General features: G+C 32.0%; 1 protein-coding gene across 1 annotated transcript in view; it reads left to right on the plus strand.

Moving 5' to 3' along the window:
- The first annotated feature begins 393 nt into the window (after positions 1 to 393).
- The window catches only part of LOC110994140 (octopamine receptor Oamb), a 69938-nt gene continuing 47290 nt past the window's right edge, over positions 394 to 23041 (plus strand). The window contains exon 1 of the mRNA XM_022260651.2: positions 394 to 506. The gene's annotated coding sequence lies outside the window, so the exon portion shown is untranslated. The remainder of the gene's footprint in view (positions 507 to 23041) is intronic.

A 23041-nucleotide genomic window follows, 5' to 3' on the forward strand; every position in this document is an offset into this window, starting at 1 on the left:
ATTCAATTTGAATAAAGTACCCCGCAATGGCCGTTGATACACACTTTGCTTAAACAATAATTATTCAGCTCTTCAGTCTTGATAAAACCTTGATTTAACTGAAAATCTCATAATACGTCGAGAACATAATAAATATTTTATTTAATCTTCAATACAAAACCAATTCTATTAGTGACTCTAACTAAACTTACGAATAATCTAGTTATTAAAGTATCTACATATCGCTTATATATAATAAGTTATTAGACACTAGATCAGTTGCAACTATGGCTAATTATAACCAAAGCGGAATTCCTTATCAATAAGTGTAAATCATTCACTGAGTTATAGTGAAATTGTGAATGAATGGCGCATGCGTGAAGTATTCGTGGCCAGTACCGAGATTGTCTTAGACTGGGGAAGGCGCTTTTCCGGCGATTTTCCGAATACGTAAACAATTCGAAGTTTCAGTGTAGTGAAGTGTGGTGTTAGTGATTATATATTTTAGAGTGACGTGGTGATTTTTGGTAAGGCTAAAATATACTTTGATGTAGTCTAATTTTAATAAACTTAATAGTATGATTTTAATGTAATTATTAATAATAGTAACAGTAAAGAAAAATAAAGTTATAATAAAGTTACTTTACTACATCTGATTTAAACAGGATTTTGCTAAATATAAACTATTAAGTGTAATTTTAGAAATAAAGCTTGAACATTATTGTTGAACACTTAAAATAATTATTTCATTCACTGGTCCATGGATTGCATATGAACTTTAAAACTAGCGTTATTTTCATAAATAAGAATATGAGCTGCCCCATCTTCAGGTATTTAAATATTTGTAGATGGCCTGGTCTTATTATGTGACTAAACCTGTTACGTTGACACTTAATTCATGTATAGTTCAACTGCAATGTCAAATATTTTGCAGTCTAAGATTTCGAAACTTATAACTTCATATTTTTATAATATACTTTATATTATGGGCATGTTTGGAGAGTACCTTTACAGATTCTTATGATAAAGTTTTAACTGTAACATATATACACTCTAAGTAGACACTCTTTTTATATATATATATGTACATATATAAAAAGAGTGTCTAGTCCTGTGTTAAATGAAAACTAATTAATATATACATTAGAGTTATAATAATTATTTGTAGTCTGTAGGGGAAGAGTTAGTTTAGCAAGGGAGTATCAAACTTGAGATCGTGCGTTCTAAACCCGGATGTGAAGGCTGATCACCTAATTAACCATAAAACAAATATAAATAGTTAAAAGAGAGGCAGAAATGTGTCTGTTCACACCATTCTTCTTCTTCAGGTGCTTTATTGCTAAAGGTTGGCTGTTAATAATTTAAATTGCCCGGTAATTTGTGCTAGTCTAAACAGTTCCTTGGTTCCTTGGCCGGTCACTTTCATATGTTCTACAACCAGGAATTCTCCCTTCGGAGTGATAACCCTTGCCTTGAATATTGCCCATCATTATGAGCGGCAACAAGTATCGATGATGACGTAAAACGTGTCTCGACGTGACTTTCCATATTTTAATAGTCTGCATATTCCATGCCCATTAGGGGTAGGTTTTTATGTATTCTTATTTATTATGCTGGAAAGCTCCGATAATATACGCGACATAAACCATATAGACATATACCATTACGGACTTTTCTGTAGACCTGTTTAGCCTGCGTTTGCAATGTAAGCGGGAAAAATGTAATTATTTACGACATCACATTAGAAACCTCAAAAATAACAGTACTTCTCCACTATTTAATGGATGTTATTATACATATGAACCTTCCTCTGGAATCACTCTATCTATTAAAAAAACCGCATCAAAATCCGTAGCGTAGTTTCAAAGATTTAAGCATACAAAGGGACATAGGGACAGAGAAAGCGACTTTGTTTTATACTATGTAGTGTTGATATTGTCTGTTACTTCGTCCAACTAGAGTAATGTTAGCGTAATGCTTGCGATTCTCATCCTGAGTGCAAAGCACCTAAAGGTCGACTACGTGTATCGGTCGACGAAGGCTGAGGCTTATTATTAAAGAATCAAATAATAACTAAATAGATACAGCAATCTATTCACACCCCAAATTTTATCAATACTTCTCCTTTATAGTAGATATATGTTTATTTCATGTATCCATGATTGATACTCTGAACCTGAAGGTTATGGAAAAATTGTATTTTAAATAGTTGCGCTTAGTGATTCTAAAATTGTTTTAAACAGAGATAAATATTTCTGAGTAGCGTTTTTATATGTGTATATATTTATTTCTTTTTTATCCCAATGTATAATGATACATTGGGATAAAAAAATATATATTTTAAAAACGTATATTTTTATATTACAAATATGAATTGACAGTTTAATGTAATAATTATTAATTAAAGCTAGCATAAACTAGACGGTTTTTGACCCGGGAAAAAATTGAACTTGCAATGTTTAATTAAATTTTAATAATGGATATCAAAAATTAATCTTTAAAATATCAAGCATAATAATAATCCTCTACAAACTGGACATATTTGTGTCAAATTCAAAACCTTGCAGTGATTTTGTATGAAAAATGACTGACTCGTTTCCCATACAGATTTCCCTCTATGGATCGAAGTCGTCACAAAAAATATAAATGTGAATTTCATTTCTGAATATTGTTCAGACATTAATCAATTGTGCCTTTTAAATGTCTTTTAGTACCCTCGGGGACTTTTTTCGGAAGTAACCATTAACTTTGAGCGCGGTATTTTTTTGAAATTCTATTTTCAACGACCCCAATACGCTATTTTTATCTCGAGTTTTTCTTTTCTATCGATTTTTTTACGAAGGGCAAATGCGCAGAGGTCTTAGGCTCATACTAATAAAGTTATCTTAAGTTAATCTAGTTTAGAAATTTATAAATAGAGCCTGCAGTAGAATAGTTTTAGCCTATTGGTTAAGTACACCCAAGGTCCTTTTAATCTTATATATGTAATAAATTTTTCTTTATACATGCCCGATTAATAACTAATAACGTTTGTTACCTTTATACCATGTTCCACATGACATCTTAAGTAATGAATAGTCAATTAATAATAATAAAATAATTTGACGTTGTTTATCACTTTATTCAAAGTAGTATCCGCAAGTGATATTTTTTGTCTCACTTATTTTTGTGTTCGATGTTGTAATTGTTAACAACTTAACTTAGAAAATAAATGTAATTAAATTTAAATTTATCTTGTGTAACATTAAGTATTTAGGTGGTAGACCTACATTAATAATTAAGTAATTGTATTACCTTGGGCTTTAGTTCAAGTAAGGCTACCTTTTTAACTTAAAACCGTTTATCTCAATTTAGCCACATTGTGTTTTGCGAAAAGTAAAACACGTGAAGGTTAATGAGTCATAAGGAACGAAATCCCAACACAGTTTAAACCCGACAGTAGGACATAAATATTTTAACACGCAAACGAAATGGTTGACTTGACCCATTGAAGTATTTCCGAACCAATTCGACTTAGGGTCCTTCAAGAAAAGAGCGTACCAATTCTTAAAAGGCCGACAATTCACTCGCGAGCCCTCTGGCATTGAGAGTGTCCATGGGCGGCGGTATAACTTAACGTCAGGTGAGCCTACTGCCCGTTTGCCCCTTGTTCTATAGAAAAAAAAGAAATGGTTCGTAAAAGTGGAGACAATAGATTAATAATTTCTTTAATTCAGATTATGTATACAGTTTCACAGTTAGTAACAATTTGGTCTGAGTTGCTATGTTATTATTAGTTAGTAAACAAAACATAAAATCTTCTGTCTATAGACAGCATACCAACTTTCTTTGTAAACAACATATTTAGGATACCATTGGTGCTACGCCTATAATAAGTGACTCTGAAAGCAAATAAAATCGACTATTTTAAATTAACAGTGCCGTGAAATAGCAACCCTGTACATGATAACAACGACATAGGGTGACCATAAAATCAAATCACAGAATCGAAATAAAGCGAGCCGCCGTACAAACATTAGTATCTATAGTTAAAACTGTTAGTACGTGCCGTTCCACTGTCTGTTCAAAGTGCAAGGGTCGTCAAATGTAAAACCTATCAAAACCAATTCAATACATGAATGGTGGAAATTTTATATGGAAAAGATATCTCTCTGTAAAACAAGAACTACAGGAAAACTGTTATAGTTTAGCAGAAAATTATTTAAGTTGTTATTAGAGAAAGCTGAGACTCCTTTTCTTGTCTTCTCAAAATATTAATGTATGTATTATTATGTATTATGAATAATATTCTTTTGTAAATTAAAATTTCTATATTTCCATTTTCAAATAATCTATCTTGCCTCTTCCATAACTTAAACGCTAAATTTTATAGTATCTACTCTTAATAGATTTCGTAATACGTCTTATAATAATGAGCAATTATTTTATAACACTAGCAAAATCGTAATTAATCAATAAAAAATACAGTAACAGTGGATAGCGGTAGTTTAAGAAATACATCACAACTTTTAACCGCATTTTTTGCGGATCAGGTAGTTTTTAAATTCTTATACATGTCTTTTTATCATATCATAGATTTAACATTGTGCTAATTACCCACTTGGAGTCTCAAAGCTTCGACTCGAGCATTCGACATGAACGGCTTTATTTTTGAAGATTTAATATTGCTTCCCATGGTTACCATTCTTTTACGTCGTACTTATACAACGCATGCTTTAGCTCATGTTTGTCTTGTAAAATACATAACTTCCCTAAAATCCATCTCAAATTGCCTTTTGATTACTGTAATTTGAACAACTGTTTAATTTGTTCTGTGCTTTAAGATAGAGAAATTCTTCGTTAAATAAGGTAACTCGTTGATTTACTATAAAAGTAAATGCTAGAATAGATTTAATCACCACAGACGCATTAACCTCAATTAAACTCACGGTGAGTCAGAGGTTTAGGATAAAAACTAGGCATAGGTCTGTAGTTTTTAACAACATTTTTGTATGGCGAAACAAATTACTTTTTACAGAGAGCTTCTATTTGTATAAAAAATTAAAAAAAAACGTAGTTGATTTTTTCGCAAAGGGACATAACAACTACATTTAATAATTAGATTTCTCGTCCGGAAATTTAGTTAGCAATATTCAGATGCTTAGACTTCGTTAAATAGTTGTTTTTAACAAAATTAAATCAAATTACAAACAAAATAATAATATTATATTCGACAACAATACATTTCCTCCACAGCTTTATCAGAAAATGACATATTTGGTTTATACGACCAGTTATATCCAAATTGATGCTGTGATCGCATTGTTTTAATACGTTGCAAGCTTTAATAAGGCATCACTTTTATTATTTAGTATGTCTAAATATGTATACAAAAAATATCATTTATGGAGACAATAATATACAGCTTTTGAATAAAAATATACAAATTTATATTATATATTCTCTACAGATCTTTATAGGCCACGCTATTTACTTTATTATAGTCACAATTATGTAAATAAACATCGCTATCTACTATTTCGTTCCTCGTCCCCATATACATCCGACCTGAACATTGCTGGCCTTGGCTAGGGCGAGCCACTCTCATCACTGAAATCGTGATGACAGTGGCTGAAGGTAGAAGTGCGCACTTAACACTCGCTCGTACGGTAAAGGAAAACATCGCGATCCCGTCGTTTGACGCAAAAGTCGACGTCGTGTGTCAAGAATAGAAACTGACCTTGCCTATTAGAAAAAACAACACGAAACGGACACACAAAGCTGAGAAAAAAGACAAAGTTGTAGCACAACTGCCTTTTATTCTATTCTAATTTGTAGTTGCAGAAGTTGATTGGTACTCTGCCTGGAGTTAAACTGAATGTTTGTATTGGATATTTAAAATCAAATCGATGAGAATTAAAAAAATGCCAACAAGAACCCCTCTTTTTATGTCACGCTAACTAAACATGTAAGTTATACGTTTCAATGAAAACTTTGTGTCGTGTTGTTTAGGTTGTATTTTTAGCTTCGAGGGAAAATTATCGGGTTTTATTGTGTGATGATTTTATCGAATTTATTATTAAAGGCGACCTTTCTTTGTAGCTCATTCAGTGAAATGTCGATAAGTCAACTTGTAGTCATTTTTGAATATTTAGTTTGTAGAAATATCCTAAAATATGAATATTTCTATCCCAGCGATACCCAGCTTATTTTCGAAATCTTACAGAAAATTCTGCTTTTTTAAGTTTTTACACTTTAAAAAAATTTCTGTTATTTAACAGAAAATTAGAAAGAGTAAATACTCTTCAATGTAAAAAACTCTTTTATATATAAAACTATTAGGAACTATTGTGTGTGCTGCCAGAACCACAATATGTTGTTATCTGCTAGTAAGTGCTCTACTAACTTGACAGACACAAATGTGTGATTGGGAAAGGCGTTCTGATTTTCCGAGTGCAAGAACTTTGGGTCGCTGCCGCAGCGGAAAAGTAGTTTTCTTTCAAACCTCACGAACTAATAGAAATAAGAGTAATATAAGTTCAGTGTAACGGATTGATATTGATATCGGAAATTATATAGATATATATCCGATCCGTACATCAAATTCACTATTTTTAATACTTCAGTTATTATTTTCGTCATTATACATATATGATGATATGCACAACGCCGCTGAATAACTTCAAATCAAAGTGACAATGGTATGCTTGTAAGTCTTCGAGGGCAATATAAAAAATCGATTATGATATACGTGTGTCGACACTAATAGCGCCTGATTCGTTAGGGTTGGCGATAGCTTTGAAATAATAATAGAAAACTTTCCGTTTCGTTTCGTTTCTCAAGCTTTGTAATAACAAAGTAATGACGAAACACAATATGTACATTGTTCGTAAAAAATGACTGGCTATAATTATAATATTTCCAGTAGCGCTATAACTTATAGGTCTAGGCCCAACATTTTCATATCTGTTTCGTGCCTACAGGCACAGGACAGCCAACATTAGAAAAACAAAACAAAACACGCCGTCGCCTTTGTAAGCATGCAGGCTTCCTGACTATGATTTATTTTATGGATTTTTTTATAGGAGGACCACGACAATATTAATATATTAACAGTAATATTATTATTCATAATTTTTCTACAAATAATATCAAGTATTGTTACAAAGCATTTTTTTCCGAATCAGCATCATTCCTAAATAATGGCATCGATTGCTGAAATAAAGAGTGATAAGATATTAACCTTTATATGTGTGTTCCAAATACGAATTAGTCTGTTATTGATGCTTTCACAGAAACCAGTTTAATACAGTTTCTATACGAACAATCAATCAAAGCTAATGTAATAATTGTAGTTTATATGTCAAAAATATATGTCATTCAAATAATCTATAATAAAAATTTACTCACGGAATATCGATATTTGATAAATAACCTTCCCCATCCCTGTTAGAATGAAATTCTCAGTCACGGACATCGTACACTCAACGAGAAAAGTTCTCCGATAACTTTTACCGCTGACTGTACTTAATTAAGGCTCGGATCCATACTAATATTATGATGCAAAGTCCATATTTTAACATTGATTTATATGCTACTGAAATGTTATTTTTCGTCACTCATACTTTACCACTGTAGCAAAGATAATATTTTTAACAATGACATTACAATTACGTCTAACTCCCAACCCTTCCCGATGAAAATAAGCATCTTGTAATTAAAGGTTTTAAGAACAATTATAGGCTAGGCCATCATTGATTTGAAGTCTCTATATATAAACTAACGTCTATGAGTTGTTACGAGGCTAGCCGAAAGAACTACTTATAAAATCTACTCAGGCCTTTGAATGGCCCTGAAACAAATTTTATAGTTTACATTTAAATAAATATAGTTATCAAGGTGGTTTCTTTGAATACTTGTATTTTGTTTAGTTTACGAAAGATTTTTTTAATGCGTAAGTATACATAATATAACACTGTTCCCTGTATCATTTGCTGACTGATGTCTACGCCATGCTACAGGCGTATTATTGGAGTTTTTTACTACCATTAACACGCCAACATCCAAACAATTCAACTCATAGAGAAAACTTGTCCGGTTCTAATTTTGAAACCATTCCCGCTGACCTACAACTGTCTACTTTTTCGCCGGTTACGTTGTCACTGGCTGACAATTTTGAAATAAGAATTTCTAACTGAATTTTTGATACATTTAAGATTCACACTGAATGAGGTTTCGACAGCCACGTTCTCGCTTGCCACGTGATCATTACGATGGCCACTACAAAATAGCAGGACAGTACGTTTGTGACCCTAAGACATAAAATAAAAAATCTCTAATGATATTTAGCTTGTTAAGCGACTGATTTATTATATGCCCAATATTTGACGTTGATTTACGTTTAATGCGGCTCTTAAAATAGGTTGTGACCATTATTCAAGTATGATGGATGGTGTTATAATACACTGTTTGTGGTTGTAACTTATTAGGGAAAAAATAGCCATAATAGCTTCGTGGTGCTGATAAAAGCCGTGAATCGTTTCAAGATTCCATGTCATAAAAAAAAGTGGGTAGATACATGAATGTGTTTAATTCATTGGTCTTATTTAAATTACAAATAAAATAAAGCAATAATCTAACCTAGCTGGAGGAATTCAATTGATGGAAAGAAAACAGGCAGTTTGATAATAAGAGATATCTTTCAGTTAACTCTTATATGTACTGTAAATAATAAATTTGTGCTGTCATGATTGCGCTGTTGGTTGGTGGATTGTAGACCGTCACTAGTACCAGCTTTCCTCATGAAGGTTCAGGAAGGTTCTAGCGACCTCAGATCACCTCAAAAGTAGTTTAGAGGTTAATTAAGTAAAACAAATAGTTGATAACAACTTTGAATTTAATTTTGAAAGGTATATTTTGGACTTTCATATATAATATATATATAAACGAAAATATGTCATATAAAGTTATATATATAATCTTGATCACATTTCTGTTTATTATGATTATTAATTAGGTTTAAGTTTTATTTCGGTTTAGTTTAAATTTCCGATTTTTTTTGCTTATGTATTTTTTTCTTGCTTCTTTGTAGTTTCTATGTTATCACCATCATCAATAATGAGATGTAGTATTTTTTAGATACGCAATTTATATTAGAACGTATATTTTTTCTTATTATTATTTATGTATTGTAAGAAAAACCCACCTGAACAAAACAAAGGGAAAGTAATGTACACGGTGTTATTTTGACATTTTAATCTATAATTAATTAGTAATACAGTGAATATATCCTTAAAATATACGAACAAATATTTCTAGATGAAAAATTTTCTCTTCCCCAAGCTTAAAAAGCTTCAAAGGCTCTAGTTGAATTTTAATAATAATTCAAAGCTTGTTAATGAGCTCCAAGTTTGATGGCGGAAGATTTCGTGTTTTGTCTGCAATTACTTGAAATTCCTAATTTCTTTGCAAACAGTGGTTTCATTATTGTATTATCTTAATTATCTTGGAGGTCATTAACTCAACTTTTGACAATGTTACATGGAAAAATACGTAACAAAAATTTTAATAAAAAACCACTTTGTTAAGTTTTATAGACTTGGCTATTGTCGAGATAATAATTTTTGACGTCTTCTTGAAGCACCTTAACTCGTGAATTTGGAATCACCTCCACAAGGAGCTGGTTAACAGCATTATGTAGTTAATTTGTAATTTGGAACAACCGACGCCATGCGGTTAATATTTCGTGTGTTTTTTTTATCGACTTTATATAGGGGCTCTAGGAATTTATATAGGGGAAAACGGGCAGGAGGCTCACCTGATGTTAAGTGATACCAGTGAGTGAGAGGGCTCGCGAGTGCGTTGCCGGCCTTTTAAGAATTTGTACGCTCTTTTCTTGAAGGACCCTAAGTCGAATTGATTCGGAAATACTTCGGTGTTGTATTTCGTAACCAATTTTATATTATGTTGCTGATGTTGCAATTTTAAGTCTGAAATAAACTATTTAGGTTGGAAGGTTGTTCTGAAAGCTTATATTATACAATATCTAGTGCTTATAAGTCTAATTTAATAAGTATAACATTGTCATCTAAACAATGTTAGAGTTATTGAACACAGATATCCTATATTATATAGATAAATTATAATTGTTTAGAACCTGTTAGGTTCCCAATTTTATATAGCTATACAAACATCAATCACTAATTAATTATCTGTCAAAACTAATGTACAAGAGTTTCCTTGTCAAATATGTCCAATAATATCTCAATAGAATGTAGCTAAGAATTCATTTCCGAAAAGTCCCCATGCAGTATATAGTTTCCGTTCAGAGCAATAAATTTGCATAAATTACCCAAAAAAACATTAATGCACCCATTACAATTGAAAGGTGGAACATTAAAGCTTGCAATTTAGATCAGATAGCAACATTTTGGCGCATTGCCTACTTTATACATGGCAACCCTGGTACATTCACCAGAGTTTGGCAAAAGGCTTGGGAACTTATTCTCGTTGATTAAAAGAAGGTACACGATACGACAGTTCAAATTAATAGAATTATTGAATCTTTTTTTTAAACTTTAATTATTAGTAGTACCTAGTAACACTGAAAATGTTTAGAAAATGAAAAACGGCTTAATGTAGAAAGTTGCCAATACTTTTATTGTTTCTCGAAGTAGTCTCCGTTCCACTATACACATCTTCGCATTTGATGAAAGCACTGAGAAAAGCAGTGGGCCCATTCTTCCATAGAGGTCTCTTCTATGACATTTTCATACGCTTTCATCGCATTTTCAGGGCTCGTAAAGCGAATACTTACAATTATATATTTAGTTCTTGGGAATAAATGAAAGTCGCAGTGCGCCAGGTCGGGACTGTTTGTTTGTTTTGGGTTCGTAGCAATATATCCAGCTTTCATCGCCTGTGACGATTTCAAATACAACATTTGAGTCACCGTTGAACTTATCTGACATTTGGCGACACCAGTCCAAGGTGTCTTCTGGTCGTCGGTTAAAGTATGGTGAATCCATCTGGTACAAAGCTTCCTGTCACCTAAATGTTCGTGTAATAATTTTCGAACTTGACTCAACTACATCATCACAACAAGAACTGCTGAAAGGTCACTCTCTTAGTGAGGTCAGTGCATGTATGTGTCGCACCGCACTGCGCGCATATCATCATTGTAATTGCTACGTTACCAAAGAGTTCTAAAATATATTTTTTTTTATTAGGAATGTTTCTTAATGGCCAGTGTTAAACATTCAGTGTTACCCATCTTTATTAGTCTAATGTAAGAAATTACATTATTACGTAACAAGGAAAAATTCTAATAATTTTAAATTTTAATCTTAATAATTTATTAAGAAAGCTTGAACTGAAAAATGAACAGGAAACGATGTTAAAGAGGCTGCGATATTATCATTGCTTGATCGCAACCTGAATAAGGCTTCTTAACTAGGTAAACAGCTGTATTTGCTCAGTAAATTTAACAAACGAGCAATTGGACGTAAAACTTACTGCATGATTTAATTTTTAATGCCTCGCCGCTTTTATAATTTAACACTCTAAGACGTTTTATATAACGTTTAAATACAAGAATATGTTTTTAATACAAGAACACCTCAAATAAAAAATTTCAACTTTAAAAAAATATAGCTAAACTATTTTCGAAACAATAAAACAAAAAACGTTAAGACTTAAAAGTTGTTTTAGCCGTTAAGAGGAGATCCATTACAACACAACACACAAATAGAAGATTTATTATTATTATTTGAATTTAAACATTAAATTATCATTGTTTTGAAATTTACCAGTACTCAAAATAACTTACAAACATGTTAGCGCGAGTGATGATGGACCGTGTAGGTTTTGTAATTGCGTTTGAATTCAAGTAATTCTCACGTATATTTATCATTTAGTTGGTTACTGGCTTAGCTTTTAGTTCAAAAATAATACTTCAAAATGAAAGTATTGGGGCTGAATTAGTATTGACGTAGTGGTTTCAGCAGGTGCGATCCCTGCACCAATGGAGTTTCATATCTATGTGCGCTTCTAAGACAGCGAGTGTTGCCGTCCATAATCCAAAAATCTACAACATGTGTCAGACAGTCTATGCAACAAAAATTGGCCAAGAATTGGATGTTATGCAGTGGCCAAGACGCATACAGGGTTTTATTAGTAGAAAGTATTATTGTCACGAAAACTTTTAATTTGTATGTAAAACTTAAAGTTTTACATTTTATTATTTAAATATTCCATGATACATTTATAGTATTAGTGTGTTTAGAAAACTTTATCTAGATCTATAAAAAATCATGAAATTATATTATATATATATAAATTATATATATATATATATATATATATATATAGATATAAAGGCCAACAACCTTAAATAGTGTTGTTCTCGTCACTGTCAACTAATAAAAATAAGTCAACTCCACACTAATTTCATCAAAATATAAACGTTGAAAAAGATTGCCAAAAAGATTAAAAGCCAAAGGCCAAAGCTAATTAGGGTTTTCCAGCGAATTTAAACAAAGGTCGTGACAAAAATTCAGAACCTCGAATTACCGAAACTAAATAAGAGTGAGTGATTACAAAAATAACGAACATTCGGGAAATTCGATATTTTTTAGAGCTCGTAATATAAGTTCTGATGGATCTTATCATATTATTACACTGGACGGCTATATTACAAATTGTAACGCAAATAATTGTTTTTGTGTTATTCGACAGAGATAATACAAATCGTACGTTTTATAAACAATTAAGCGCTGCCAAAGATCATGACATTGATAAGTGATATTTTCCAGTCGAGCCCTACCTCAAAACTGAACGCAGTTTCGTACAGTTTTTAATGTACATTAACTTAAAAACTGAAAACACAGTGTATTGATTGCATGAGTGTGTGTGACACAAGTAAGTATAAGACGGTATCATCTTATATCATGTAAGACGATTCCTAATTATTCTTTTATTCTTAGTGTGCGGTGATATTTCTATAATAATGATAATAATTTATTTACTTCAATGGAAAAACAAAAATCTTCTATTATTGTGTTAGTAAATAAAATAACTAGTAAGTAATTTTAGTAAATTTTGTCCTAAATTTTATATGAGTAAGTAGGTTAGTTTTAAAGTAGATTCAATCGTAAAAGAATATTTATAACACACTCATTTTATTTTTAAATAAATGATTAATTTAAACATTTAGAATAATCACATCTTAACCTGTTACTAATTAAGAGCATTAATATAACCACCCCAATACCCGAGTATAACTCAGTCCCCGCGTTAAATCAGACCCTACCGAAATTGATACCAATGAACGAGACGTTAATGACTCTATGTTTATGACTTTATGGGGAACACGCCATAAATTAAAGCATGTTATGAGGCAGTGACAAAAACTTGTTTTTAAACTAATAAAAACTTTATTTAAAATTATGCTTACAAAACTAGTGTTCAAATAGGAATATGGAATGGAAGTGTCTTTCAAAGGATCGGGGCTTGATACTTAAAGGTTTTGGTCTTGGCGTTTAGGAGTAGGGATACATTAAGTGGAACAACTAATTAATCTTAATTTATCGTAAACAGATGGTTAAAAGAAATTGTAACTTGACACTTAAAAGGTTTGAGTATTGTCGTTTAAAAATAGGGACACATTACATGGAACAACTAATAAATCTTAACTTATCGTTAACAGATGTTTAAAAAGGTTTGGGTTTTGTCTTTTAAGAATAAGGATAAATTACGTCGAACAAACTAATAAATCTTAAATTATATCGTAAACAGATGGTTAAAGAAATAGTAAATAGAAATATTAATAATATAGTGGGGACCACATAACACCTCCCCCCTTAAAATAAAGGTTGCGCCTGTTGGCGTGAACTTTTTGAGGAATTTGGTTGGGTGTTTTCTTCTGCGTCGTTCGAGCTGATAGAAACCGTCGTCGTCGTCGTCGTGTTGAATGCAGACATCGGGATTTCAATTTGTTGCCGTCTTCGGGATTGGTCGAAACAATTATTAAATATTTGAATGCATCCTTGTTTGTGAGAGTTTCTTCTTGGGTAAAACTTGTAAAGAGTATACATAAGAAGGATTGAGCCAAATAATAAACTCGTTAGAGTGAAAGTATATGGATGTTCTTGAATTATATATTTATCTTGATTTAGTATTTTAGAGTGATATTTGATCTCGTCTTTAATTGAGAGAGTCTAAAGAAATCGTTGATTTGGATAAGTACGAGTTCTGGATTATACAAATCTGGAGTCCCTTCGATGCAGGTATATTCCACGTCGACAGTAACAATGGGGACTTATGTTCTTCGATTCCGAGTCTTCAGCGATGAGTGTAACCATTGATGTATTAAATTTGCATGTAGGTTGTAGCAGAATTATTCCGTGTCCAAATATTTCGCCATGTGTGGTTTTTCTGTTGCATTCTATAGCATATGTAATTTCTTCGAAAGTATGAAAATCCATTTGTTATTTTTCTATTAATGAAATGTGTTGAAGTACGCGGAGAATGTGGATACCGCGCAATTTTGAGGTATGTCTTTAGAATTCGTCAACAAGATGGAAACTTCACAGATAGGTCGTGCGTTAGAATTGTAGACTGTGACCTTACTGCATACATGAAGGTTTGAAGAGTGTTCTTTACACTTGTCCACGGAGTTCGTCGTCAGGTATCGTTGACTGTTTTGCTCATGGCAAGATACATGTGCTCAGGTAGGATTGTGGAATAAAAGGAAGATGTATTATAGGAATTGAAATTAAAGTGTATAAAGTAAATATGTTATTTATGACTAAAGGAAAATTTAATATATATAATTTTGTTCATGTAAATGTATGATGTAATTGTAGCAGAGTTTAGAATTTTATTGATGTTTTGAAAAATCACGGTTACTACTAGATTACCTGATGTTTTAGGTGACTTGATGCTAATAATTATTTGTAAAGACTTACTAAAAATAAGACGAAGGATGAACTGCTGAATAAAATGCTTTCAACAATATTATCGATTTGTTTTTCTAGAGACGTGACGATTTCTAAAATTATTGTAGTGTATTAAAACAGTCGAGATTTGTAATAAATACACTAAAATTAAAGAGTAAAGTATCCTTGGAATATAATATAGGAATTAATTTCCATTAATTTTCGTTCATTATATGTTCATCGTATGAAATTTTTAAAATAGTATTGTTTTAATTATTAATTTAAGTAATTAATTAATTTAAGGTTATTGTTTTAAAATATCATTCGTAGAAATTTGTTGCTTTTCTAAGAGAAATACATTCATAATAGTATTCGGCATCTTTTACGTCTGGTGACAACACCTTAAATATGGAAATAACTACTTTATAAAATCTGATATAGAAATTATTCATAAAAATATTCAAGAATTAGGCTACGACTTCTTAAGAATTAAAATTAAACCTATTTGTCTTATCTCTTTATAATTCTTATATAAATTTTGTATAATACAATGTAAAATATTTTTCCATTATGAGACGTATATGATAAAACTAAAATAAGGATTATTCATTAGTGTATAAAACGAATATATATAATTAGGATGAGTATTCTCCTCTCTGTCGTATATAAAAATGAGAAATGCTATAGCAATTTGTAAACTGAAATAGAGTTAAAATTGGTTTGTAAAATATAATAAAAATAAATCTAATAATGGGAATTATTCTAAATGATTCATGATTCGTGCAACGGTCTTAAACGATTTGCATGAACTATTTAGTTTCTTCCATTAGTTATTAGGAGTCTTCACTTTGTTTTCACAGATAGTAATCTTACAATTATAAATGTCTGCTAAATAAGATGTAATTTGTAATTGTTCATTGCCTTTTAATTTACAAGTTGTGTCATCTTTTAAGTCAGGTACGTATAGTGATTTCAAATCGTTTTTCTGTAAACAGCTAAGAAGTGACTTAAAATAACTTTCAGAATCCCAAGGGTCGAAATATAAGTGTCGAGAATAATTAAAGTAGATGTTTTGTTCTTTATTAGAAATCAATAAGTCAGTTTCGTAGAGTGATTTAGACCTTTTTAAAAGTGGTTCCATTTGAGAACACATTGAAATAGCTTCGTTGAAAAGGTTGTTCTTATGGGAAATGTCACAAGATATAGGAATAAATATGTCTTTATGTCGTTCGTCTAACAGCTTATCTTGTGAAATATGTAGATTTGAAATTTCGAAACTAAAATCTGAAGTTCTCTGAACATCTGTAAAGTGTTGGTAGGTTAATTGTAAATAGTCGTCGTGAGAATCGATTTCGTTCTTATCAGTACTTTTGTCACAAGTTAAGTCAATAGTATTTGTGTTAAAAACTGGGGGCCTAGGGGTTTGAGTCACAGGTTTATCATTTATGTGGAATGTAGCATGTAGCACATTTTCTGGAGGAGGAGCATTTAAAGCGGAAATAGAAAAAGATTGAATATTCTTGTTTTTCAAATTCGCCTTTCGTTTATTTTCCATAGAATGGTATTTTGAATGCGATTTAGTAGTAGTTTGAGATACAGCGGGCTTATAAGATTCAGAGTTATTTTGAGATACAGTGGGGTTAGAAGATGTGATGAGATGCTTAGATTCAGAGGGTTTTGGAGATACATCGTTCTTATTAGATATAGTAGATTCAGTGAGATTCAAAGATACAGTGGGCTTATAAGAAATAGTAGAGTTTGTATTGAGACCTAAGGTTTGGGACTGGCTACCCTGTTTGTAGGTCTGTATAAAGCTAGCTTCAAAATCTGTCGGTGTGCAAGCTTCTTTGCATTGCCTCCGATAGGCTGGTTTATTATACAAGGATGCAGGCACAGTGCTTTGTAACACTCGACTTTGGTTGTCGGTCGCTTGTAAGTTTAAATTTAGGATTGGTGCAGGGATAGCGCGCTGTTTATTTTTTTCGTTGTATGCCCTCTTGCGACATTCGTTTATTGTATGCCCGATATTTTTACAATACGCACATGTAATTGAAGAAAATCTAGGGTTAGGAGGCTTAAATGGAATATTTGGGTCTCGAATAAATTGATAATTATTATGATAAGAACTACTCCTTATTGCTGGCCTAGGTGTTGGAACTGGCCTAAATAATGATTGCCTAGCTTTGTTCATAGCCCTAATTTGGTCTTCCTGCATTGCGAAACGACCTGCTTCTCTCAAAGTATTGAAACCTTTTGTTCTGAGCATTATACCCATGTCTGTAGAGAGACCGTTGAGAAATATACTTAAGGCGGTTTCCTCGGTAGTCGCTACACGTCCGTCTAATGTCGAATCACTAATTTCTGAATGTAGTTTCTCTAAAATTTTGCAACGACAAAGATCTACCCTATGATAAAATTGCGTTAAGGACTCATCGGGTCTCTGAAAAATGGATTGCAGTTCTAAATTTAAATGTTGAATTGTCTTAGTATTCGCGAATCTTTCAATAAGAAATATCTTTAGTTCATCCCACGTTTCATACGTTTTACACCGAACTTCTGAGGCCGCGACGCCTTTAATATTATTTAGAGCACAAATTAACAAAGTCTCCCTTTCGGACGGAGATGACAATTTAAACACAGTATCGCAGGACCGAATGTAACCGTATATTTCGTCATGATTGTTTGTGTCGAATAAAGGAATTAGATTTATAAGTGTCGTTATATTGACTGGTGATGCCTTCATTATGTTTTTGGTATTTACTGACATGATGATGATTAAAAATGTAGAATGCGTGTGTAGTTGTTAGTAGATATGAATAGTGTAAAAAAAAAAATATAGTAATATAGGATAGGATATATAACACACAAAATATAGAAAAGTAGGAAAAAGAATGAGCCACAAGTAAAATGCCACTTACCACAGTAACACGAACCACAAGAGCATAGTATCGGCGAAAACTATTAAAAGCCTAAGGCTACCGTACTAGGCGATGCTTGTCCTTTGTACGTTTTTTTTCGTCTTGCTACACAAGTAGATCCTACCGACTGCGCCAAATTTGTTATGAGGCAGTGACAAAAACTTGTTTTTAAACTAATAAAAACTTTATTTAAAATTATGCTTACAAAACTAGTGTTCAAATAGGAATATGGAATGGAAGTGTCTTTCAAAGGATCGGGGCTTGATACTTAAAGGTTTTGGTCTTGGCGTTTAGGAGTAGGGATACATTAAGTGGAACAACTAATTAATCTTAATTTATCGTAAACAGATGGTTAAAAGAAATTGTAACTTGACACTTAAAAGGTTTGAGTATTGTCGTTTAAAAATAGGGACACATTACATGGAACAACTAATAAATCTTAACTTATCGTTAACAGATGTTTAAAAAGGTTTGGGTTTTGTCTTTTAAGAATAAGGATAAATTACGTCGAACAAACTAATAAATCTTAAATTATATCGTAAACAGATGGTTAAAGAAATAGTAAATAGAAATATTAATAATATAGTGGGGACCACATAACAAGCAGATATTCGTACTTTTGACTGTATTCCATTAATTCCAAATTGTGTTAAACTGTATCATTTATACATATTTATACGGTTGGTTATAAAAATTATATACTTATACTAATATAAATATATTTAACGATTTTAGCGTTGAAACTTACGCGTCTATCTGCTTAGCTAGCAAAGTCTGTAGATAGTAATTATTATAGTTCATATGGTACATGATTTTTATACTTTAACATCACTTGGATAAAAAGAAACTTTTGATCAAATCAATAACCTCAATTTTTTAGATTATTTCAAAACTTTCGTACCAATTATGAATGTGTTAGTTTTCTCTTTATTTTTCATTTATACAAATGCTATTCGTATGAAAATATACGACAAACAAAATTTAAAAAAACATTTCAAACAAATCTAAGAAATCTTTACTTAATCTACAAATTATTGTATTCTTCGTATTAATAGGGTTTAACAATCTCAGAAATATTGGATAACTCATTTTATTGGAAAAGTATGGAAAATTTCGTGAATTTCATTTTGATATAACTCAAGACAGGTTATTTGGGTCATACACCTTATTTTTAGATGACTAGTGTCATTGCCCGTCTCTTAGATAATAATTTAATTATATACATCATAAGGCCTGGTTCAAACCAAGATTTTGGAACTAAGCTATACCTAAGGACCAATGGACTTTTATTTCTATGATCTTATCAACACTTGTTTTGTTTGTGCTTTGTACTTGTATATGTAATATCAAATTTTAACTTATAATTACGTGGCATATCTTGGAATCAGTGTCAGATACAAAACACCCTAGCCTTTTTCCCTATAACAAAATTATAATTGAATAAACTACAGGAATGTAGGCAAATAGTATCTTCGATCTTTAAGTAGTGTAGTGAATCTGTGGTTACATGATAGTAAATTGTATGAAAGATAAACAATGTATGCGCCGGTTATTACACTAGGTTTCATCAATGTATCTTCATAGTCATGAGTCACATGCCAAAAAGCTTAACTGACAATCCACGTAGGTGCGTTAGACTAGAATTACCACCTGAGGCAATTACTTTGTAATGTTACACGAATAATTTTATAAGCCTCCGACTGGAAGTAACTAGAAGTTGAACTATGAGTACTTATCTTCTAAAAATATGGGTGCTCCAGAATATTCTATGAATCGGTGTTGTAATATCGATTTATATCAAGCTGAATAACGCAGAATATACAACTCTATATATAGAAGAAGACATGCATTAAGTAAGATTTATTGTTTAAATAGTAGTTCGATAATATCTAAGCTTAAATAATTATTAATTAGTTGCTTAAATTCTCGATTAGTAGATGCTGATTTTAAATATCGTTGGCAAGCGCTAGACGTTTTCAGCTTCATAAAAGTAACTTCTAATGAACAATTGTGAGTACGGGTTGATAAATAATGCCTATATATGTGCTGCTATTTCGTTCAATACGAATAAGAAACTGATAAATAGGTCTGATAATGTTAGTTGATTGGGCTAGGTAAAAAAAATAATTGCAGGGACATTACGGTAATAAAATTATAACTCCAACGTTGTGTCGAATTATGCCTTTTTGAGTTTAATTAGTAATTATTCATTTTATATTCATACGATATTATTGGATTGTTTATAGCGAGAACGTGTTAAAAACTGTAATGTTTACTAGAGTGCAACCGAAGTACTCGTAATTTATCTGAAAATCTGTACACTATCATAACCATTCGACGAGTACAACCAGCTTATCAATTATTGTTCGAGCAAAGGGTTCCATCTGTGCCTGACATTGTGGTTTCAAATAATGTGTTTGTATAATAATTATCCGTGTATATATATACCCGTGTATAAAAGTCCTAATATGACCGCAAGTTACAACTTCGTTCAAACATTGACATTATTTTTAAAGAAACGCTTTGATAGCTTTACATGAGAATTAGGTATCATGTTCACCTAAAAACAATAAATCAGTTGCCTAACTGCCTTTTTAGGCCCAGACCCAGAGGATCAGGCTGGATTTCTGTATCTGTTTCATTATGATTTATCAATAATCTAATAGGCAAGTAGGTTATCGTCCTGTGACTGACACACGCTGTCGACTTTTTTGGTCTAAGTAAAACCTTTGTCCTTTCAAATTCCTCTCGATGTTTTCCTTCAACTTTCGAGCGAATGTTCAATGTACACATATTAAGTCCTGGTGCACAATCAGGGATTGAATTTACAAAGTGCTGAGATTCGCACACGGAAGCTACTAGGCCGAGACGACTCAATATTTAGTTGTTATACATACATAGTTGCTTTTGTTTTAGAAAGTATTTTCTGGAACAAAGTTCCTTATCGCGCATTGCGAAAGGGGGCTAGGCGGAAAAAATTAAGACGGAAAGTTGTTCTCGTCCGATCACCGAAGTAAGCAACGTCGGGTACTTGGATGGGTGACCGCCTGGGAACGCCTTTTTTTGTAGAATAAGAAATGAAAATTATTTTTGGAATCACTAACTAAATAAGTCTTATTTTTGTTTCGAAAGATCGAACGTACACCATAATCGATGTACAAAAATAGACAATGAAATCAAGTTTTTATCAACTTTCAAATGTATGAGTTAACTTCCATTTTTATGTATATTGGTATAACATAAAATAATAAGTATATATTTTAGACGCGTCCTATAAATAAGAAGACAAATACCACGGAGTTATCAAGGAACAATACAAAACTGTGTAACGAAGCATACAAAGGGAATTCAGGGTTTTCGGGATTCGTGTCAAGTGCCCTCTCATTTTTACATCTATTACAACCGTGTTATCGCTAGGCGAAGAATAAATTTGGCAGATAAGTATGCAGCTTAACAAGATTTTAACTACGGTCGGAAATAATTGAACTCAGGTAAAACCTTATGAAAGAAGACAGACCTTTAACTGCGCTTCTTTATGTCATTTGAATATGTTTACTGGGCTCATATTGATATATATATTGATCTAATAATATTATAATATATCCGATGTAGCGACAGGTAAAATCATATAGGTATATAGTTTATGCAAACATTATACCAAACTAAGTTATGTCGAAAGGTAAGTTAAGTTACATATATGTACATTGTACATGTATTATATAACAAAGATTAATAACAAATACACATTTATAGGTATATATGTATAGTATTTATAGGTACTTGAAAATACATGGGTTCATTATATTATTTATTCATCGGTAAAAAAGAACACAACACACACATCACTAGGTGTTTAGAGATCACCTAGTGATGGTCTCTGGTAAGTGGTCAACTGATTTAACTATAATTGTTTGTTTCAACTTCAACAATACGAAATAAAACAAAAATAATAGACGCGGCTAAATTGCTGTGCCGCCTGAAATGGCGTTGGGCGGGGCACACAGCAAGAAACTGCGACAACCGTTGGAGCGAGAGAGTGCTACACTGGTACCCGCACGACGCGCGCTGGCCTCAGGGTCGCCCGCGCCGCCCCCCAATGGATGAAATGATGGCGGATGAAATCACCGCCGTCACCGGGGTCACCTGGCCGCGCCTGGCCCACGACAGATGCGAGTGAAACCGGATGAAGGAGGCCAACGGTGGACAAACCAAAACCTAACAAGCAAATGATTATTCCTAAATGTTATACTGTATTTTTTTCTCAATTTCAAAATCAATCAAACTTATCATCTATTGTTATTAAGTTTTGGAAATAAAGGCTATTACTATTAGGTACTACTGTTTGTTTCAACTAACGATTGACGAATAAAAATTCCTGCCGGTTAAATAACAAAGAACTACCTTCACTTCGCTTATATTTTGGCTATAAAACGTTATGCATATACTACCAAAAAATAAGAACGCTAAATCCAAACGTGAATTTAAACCGTGTGATAAGCTAAGGCTTATCACGTTTATCCTGAGAAGCCTTTCGTTAAATACATACCTCGCAGAAAACAGTTTCCTCATCTTTTAATATTTATCATTTTTAATATTTTAACAAAACTAAATACACTATTATTGTGAAATATTACATATCCAATTTAAAATACAAATCACGTTTGTAATCTTTGAAAAAAGAAAGAACATAGAGTTTATGTTAAAACTAAACAAATCAGTATAAGTAGTAGTAAGATCTCGCGATCTTACTACTACTACTACTACGAAGTTTTTGACATACACATTGTTATATACACACTCAGTAAGAATCGAATCTGAATCTTATACATAATGTGATGCTAGATATGCATTTCATTTTTTTTTCCATGGGCGGCGGTATCACTTAACATCAGGTGAGCCTCCTGCCCGTTTGCCCCCTGTTCTATAAAAAAAATATACTAGCATTGACCAAGAAAATACTTGTCACATTTTCCAAAAATATCCAATGATCCTTAATTTGGTATATTGCTAAAGCACGAACTAAACAAACTTTTAACAATACCTATAAAACTTTTAACAGTGCTTCAGATTTTAGTTTCAAAGTATTGTTCAAAACTGCATTCAGAACTTATTTGAAGTGGCAATTATTTTAATTACATCTTTAGTTTATTAGTTACATGCAATCCTGCAATCAAAACTAAGTCCCGAGACAAAATATTAGTAAATTACTACTATTTCTTTCGTTATCTA

Source organism: Pieris rapae, chromosome 11 (assembly GCF_905147795.1).
Source record: "Pieris rapae chromosome 11, ilPieRapa1.1, whole genome shotgun sequence".
Classification (NCBI taxonomy): Eukaryota; Metazoa; Arthropoda; class Insecta; order Lepidoptera; family Pieridae; genus Pieris; species Pieris rapae.